Here is a 6411-nt window from a genome sequence, read left to right as displayed (position 1 = left end):
GGTTCCTTCCCACTGTTGTGGACTGCTTGCGGACTGCTGAAGCTTGTAGGGAATCCAAATGTTTTGGATTGTTGGGTGTTTCTGTCTCTGCCTTTGTGAAGCGCTATGAGATGACTTGTTGTTGTAAATATGCGCTATACAAATAAAACTGAATTGAATTGAATTGAATTATCCTGCTCTGCAACCTGCAGCAGGTGCTACAGAAGGTTTGAAAGGTTGTACTCCTGTCTTTCAGTTTCTCTCTTTTTGCTATCATGGAAGTTAGTCAAAGGCCAGGACCCACCCTATTAGCAGTTACCATAGCTTCATAGAGGTGCTACCACCAGCTGCTAACCTCCAGGGAGGTGGGATGTGAGGTGAGTTTGGTAGCCTGGAGAGGGAGTGCTCAACTGAGCTGCAGAGTGCCTCATCTCAGACTGTATGGAGTTAAAGTAGTAGCTGGCTGTGATGGGGAACCTCCAGGGATCAGCTCAACAGAAGACATTTCTGTGTGTGGCAATCACCAAAATATATTCTACAAAATGTTAAAAGAAAAATGCATGCTTCTGTTCATTCACCTGACCTCCACGCTCCATCGGCACTCCAGCCTGAACTGCATTGAAAAGGTATTTGAGAAAAGTTTTTAAAAAATTCCTATGTTTTTTAACCTCCTTTGTAATAATAAATGGAAAGTGATGCTTTTTGAAAAGTTTTGTTCTTTTCGTTATTTTGTTACGGTGGGAATTTACCTTGTGGTGTGAACCAGTATCTTGGTCAGGAGGGGTCAGAGCACTATCTCGTAGCACTTTAATCTTGGACACATGGAACGTAAGGATGGATGCGCATGGATGCGGGTAACTTAAAGCGGACCATGCTGGAGTTTATGGTGCGGTCAATCTCGAAGGGCCCTACAAAGTGTGAAGCCAGCTTCTTTGACTCAACCCTGGGAGGGACACCCGAGCCTTTTGCCATATCCTTTCACCCTTCCGGAGGAATACCTGGACACATGAAACTGTAATCACCTGTTCCTGCAGTAGGAACAAGGGTGGCTGATACCCAGTGAACCACTGGAAGGGGAACAGACCAGAGGAGGAATTGGTTAGGGAATTGTGTCCTTTCTTCACCCATGGCAGATAGGTGCTCCAGGCAGAAAGATTCTCTGAGGTGGGCAGTGCAGGAGGGTCTCCATGGCTTGGTTGGCCCGCTCTGTCTGACTATTGGATTAGGGTAGGAAGCTGGATGTTAGGATGGCGCTCCTAAGGTGGTGCAGAAAGTTTTCCATACTGTTGACGTGAACTGCGGTCCCCGGTTGAAAACAATTGTCAGAAGGGATGCTGTGTAGTCCGAACACCTGATGGTCAGGGATATTAATTGGTCCAGGCTGGAGACGTCATCACTGGCAGCCAACTTGTCCTTTGGACCTCTTGCATCTCTTGTAAAATATGCCTTGAAATGCCTCATCATTTCTGCTGCTTTCTCATGCTAGTGTACAGATCTCAACAGCATATGGATTCCCTGGTGGGTGGAGATCAGCTGATTGCCACATTCATACCCCAGACGAGGTGGTTTGCTCACTGGTGAAGGCCACATAGGAGTTGCAAAGCCCCAACTGACTCTCCCACATTGCAGCTCCCCATGCGTTTGCAGATCCTTTAAGGAATCTTATTAAATATGCTATGTGGGCACGATATTAGGAGTAAGAGAGGGGCTGCGGATCAAAAACTAATCACACCTTGACACCTGAGTGAGAAATGCCTGGCATGATCCTAAATACCCAGCATAACGTTCAGGGGCAACGGTTCTTTCACAGTGGGATAGCCGTGGGGATACTGCTAGCAGCAGAGGGGCTATGCAGTGGGGCAGCCTAAGCAGATGCTCGACACAAACACTCGACACTGGGCTGTCTGGGATGTTAAGCTGAAAACCTTGCTCGTGAGTTGAGAGACCTGATTTAATAAGACGTGGTTACTCTCAGCCAGGTGACATAGTATCTCCTTGTGCTGATCTAATATGGGGGGTGCTGCTGCAGCACTGGCTTTGGCAACTGCTGAGTTCAACATGGCAGGACCATACTGTCATGGAGTGGATCAGAGGCTTAAATGCAGATGACAAAACACAGCGGACAAATAGTAATACAAAGAGAAGATTTATTTTACAATAATATTAACCATACAGAATCACATTCACTGGAGCAAGGGAAACTGACGTTTCCAGAAGTGCCTAACAAACTACAGACTGACTACAACAGAAGAAAGGTCACAGGCAAAGAAGTGGCTACGGAAGCCTACACTGGACCAATTACAATTTGCAAACTTATTAAACCACAGACAGACTTACTCTTGTGAAGCGAAGATATATATTATTGCTGGGTACTAACCAGGACTTGGTACAATCAAGCAAGGAAAACTAAAGACTGAGCGGAACAAGGAAAAGCACACAGCCTGTACACAGAACATTAACACGCCAGCAGAGCGTACAGAACAGAGGGGGAGGATTACACACAGGAGTATAACTACACTACATTACTAGCCTATGAGAGAGCAGGGAACTTAGCTGGCAGCCTAACAGAGAGAGAAGATGTGGGAATAAGGACGGAAGAGGTGCATGGCTTGCAGTGGCGTGCACCTACCCGATCCCTGCCACACTACCTCAGATATTTACCCAGTCCCCAGCACCTGTGCACACTCATGCTCAAACACCTCGCACACACACACAAGAGAGAGAGGAAGAATGAAAAGAGGGAAAAAGAGAGAAAGAGAGTAGGCTGGGGCGGCAATGTGGCTTGGTAGTTCGCACTGTCGTCTCACAGCTAGAAGATGCCCTGTTCACGTCCCGCTTAGGACGCCCAGGATCTTTCTGTATGAAGTTTGCATGTTCTCCCTGTGCAGTGTTTGTTTTCTCCAGGTTCTCCAGCTTCCTCCCACAGTCCAAAAACATATTGAGGTTAATTGGCGATTCTAAATTTTCCGTAGAGGTGAATGTGAGTGTGCTTGTTTGTCTCTAAGTGTAGCCCTGCGGTAGACTGGTGACCAGTCCAGAGTGTCCCCTGCATTCATCCTAAGTCAGCTGGGATAGGCTCGAGCCCCCTGCTACCCTAGTGAGGATTAAGTGATGTATAGATAATGGATGGATGAATGAATGGATGGATGGGAGTAGGCTGTCACTGAGTGGAGCTGGAGGTGGAGGACATGACAGAATGACAGCTTCTGCAGCAGAAAAGGAGAGGGATGGATGGATGCTGGCAATGTTTTTGAGGTGGAGGAAGCCTGTTTTAATGATGTGTTAAAAATGTTGGTTGAGGAAGGGTTTGGTCAAAGATGACGCCTAGATTTCTAATTGAGGGGAAGTGAGTACAGTGGAGCTGTCGATGGCGAGGGAGAAGTTGTGGGTGATTTGAGGAGGGATTTTGGAACGATTACAATGATTGCTGACTGAAAAAACACAACCATAAAGACACTTTTTGGAAAAAAATTCGGAAAAATTGGAATAATTTTGAGAATCTGTGTTTTATTTTTCAGTGGAACTTTTTTCAGAAATATTTTTTTTCTCAGCGCCAATGAAAATTTTTTGATTACAAACATTTATATTCAAATGTTTTCCTTTACAATGCCAAATTTTATTTTAAAAGACAAACTCTGTTTTGGCCCCATACCACTGTTAGTAATACCAAAGCAGCAAGAGAGGATAACTCTGCTGCTCAAAGAAATGCACTGTTTCCTCCTGTTTGTGACCTGTTTTTTTTTTTAAAGGTTTATGTCATCATCAGCAGCTAGTGGGCTTAGGGAGGAGTCCCACAGGCTATGTTGGGATACAGGGAAGTTTTAAGAGACAGACTAATTTATTGTTGGTTGTGATTTGTTTACAATTATAACTATAAATTGTTCTCTTAAATGCTCAAACAGTTTTGCCATAGTGTTTGTTCAAAGTTGTGCTTTGGCTTGTTTTTGTTCTTAGAAATAAATAATCAATAAATATTTTGTTTGTTTTCAACATACACTTCCTAAGACTTTGAAACAAATAGCTGAGACTGTTTTAAATGACTATGTCACTTTTCTGCATGATGCCACTGGTAATGTCAATAAAATGTTTCTCTGTAGGCTGAGCTTTTACTGAATGAAGACAAAACCAAGTTAATGCCGCAATTTAATGCCAAAAAGTAACACTTAGAGAGTGCTGATATTGTGACAACTCAGGAAGAGAAAATAGCAAGTCTGAGAATACCATCCCAACTGTGAAGTATGCAGGTGACGGTATCATGGTACAGAGATGTTTTGCTGCAAGAGAGACTGGTGCAATTCACAAAATAGATGGCATCATGAGGAAAGAACATTTTGTGGAAATATTGGAACCACATCCCAAGACATCAGTCGTGGTTCTTCCACCCTGGGGGCGCACTCTGAAGGGGTGGAAGTGGCCACTGGTCATTGTGTCCTCTTCTGCGCATGCGGGACACTTATGGGTTGTATGAAGTTCACACAGGAGGTCACATACAAGTTGCATTTAATTGGAAATGTGAACGAACTCGCAAAAAAATCAGATTTCACAAAAATACCCGATTGAGCATTAAGTCCTGCAGTCTGAATGTAGCCTTAGTTACAAAGTGGCTTGAGGACAATGAAGTCAGTGTTTTGGAGTGGCCATCACAAAGCCCTGATCTCAATCCCGAAGAAAATTTGTGGGCAGAGCTGAAAAGGTGTGTGTGAGCAAGACGGCCAACAAACCGGAATCAGTTACACCAGTTCTACCAGGAGGAATGGGCCAAAATTCTATCAAACTATTGTGAGAAGTTTGTGGAAGGAAACACAAAACGTTTGACCCAAGTCATACAGTTTAAAGGCAATGCTATTATTATATAATTTAAAGAAATGTATGTAAACTTCTGACTTTGAAGACAGTAATAAAAAATATACAGTGTATATAAACTTCTGGTTTCAACTGTACATGAAAGTTGTCCTGATTCCACCTTGTCGTAAACACATCACCAAGTATCACAAAAGTTAAACCCCCATTATGCTCCCTGCTTGCTAACACAAAAGTGTCTGAGTGACCAGCTTCCTGGACGGCAACAGTGAGAGCTGCGACTCCTTGTGGCTTTGGAAAATAACTAATGAGTATTTAATTTAAATTTATTTTATTTTAGTTTGTTAGACTTTAAAATGTAATTCTAAATTTGAAGATTATGGTAATTTTGTAACATTATAATAAAAAGTGTAATTTTTTGTCGCTCAAAATATGCGTCGATGTGCAACACCTACTGGCACACACAGTGTTGCCAACTTGGTGACTTTCTTGCTAAATCTGGCAACTTTCCAAATCCTCTTGGTGACCTTTTTTTGTCAAAGGCAACTAGCGACAAATCTAGCAACTCTTTCTGGTGTTATTGGAGACTTTGCTGGTGTTTTAGAGACTCAAACATATATTGTTTTGCAGTTACTGTCCTCAGCGAGCAGTGGTGCTGCTGTAAGCGCCTTCCTACCCCAAAGCACTCACAGGTGGTCAGGAGTCTGGTCAGCAGTCCCAGCTGCAGTCAGCAGGACAACCAGACGTCATTTTTACTTTGCTGCAGGTGGATAATTTAAGAGTACTTTAGAGTAATTTTCAGCTAAATTTTTTTCGCCGTGTTTTTGTTGCATGCAGAAACAGAATTTTGTTTTCTCTGTAGCAGCTCATTGATTTCATAAATGCAACACACTGTAGTTTTTTTTATATATATATATATACATAGCATCAAGGTAAAAAAAAAAAAAAAAAACGGGATATGCAGTGTTATCTTCATTTTAGATGTCAAAAGGGTTTTGTTGCTCCCAGTGTTTTCATTGGGTCCAAATGGCTCTTTGAGTGTTTAAGGTTGCTGACCCCTGGGCTATCCAAAGTTGTAAGTGTATTACTGAAAGTGTATTTTTATTCCAACTACAAATGTGGAAGGATGGAAGGAAGAGAAAAAGAGAACACAAACTGCTAAAGGAAAGGATGCAGAGAGGCTGGAAAGAAGGATAAATGACTTAATGGAGATCAGCGAGAGGATGATATGTCACAACCGGCCATCGTATGCTTACTTAAGACTCAGTAACACACATAGACACGCACGAACACACACTGGCAGCAGTGGTGTTTGCCTCACTTGTACTGTTAGTCATCTTTCTCTCTCTGTCATAAATCCCGTCTTGCTTCGCGATGTGTTCAGCAACATGTGTGAGCGTGTCTGTGTGTGCGTGTGTGCATGACTTTGTCCTTTATTACCACGCCTAACCAGCGTCGTGTTTGCATTAGCAGTTATGGATGCACCCACATGAGCATGCATCGATGCTATGGCATGTGGTGTGTGTCTGACTGCCACCATGCAGCAGCTCTCTCCTACTGTATTTTGTGCGCGCAACCACGGTGCATCTCTTAACACACATACACATAGGGCTGGCATTCCTTCTCTTCTCT

Source organism: Stegastes partitus, unplaced genomic scaffold, assembly GCF_000690725.1.
Source record: "Stegastes partitus isolate 25-593 unplaced genomic scaffold, Stegastes_partitus-1.0.2 Scaffold187, whole genome shotgun sequence".
NCBI classification, from domain to species: domain Eukaryota; kingdom Metazoa; phylum Chordata; class Actinopteri; family Pomacentridae; genus Stegastes; species Stegastes partitus.
This window is presented reverse-complemented; position numbering follows the sequence as displayed.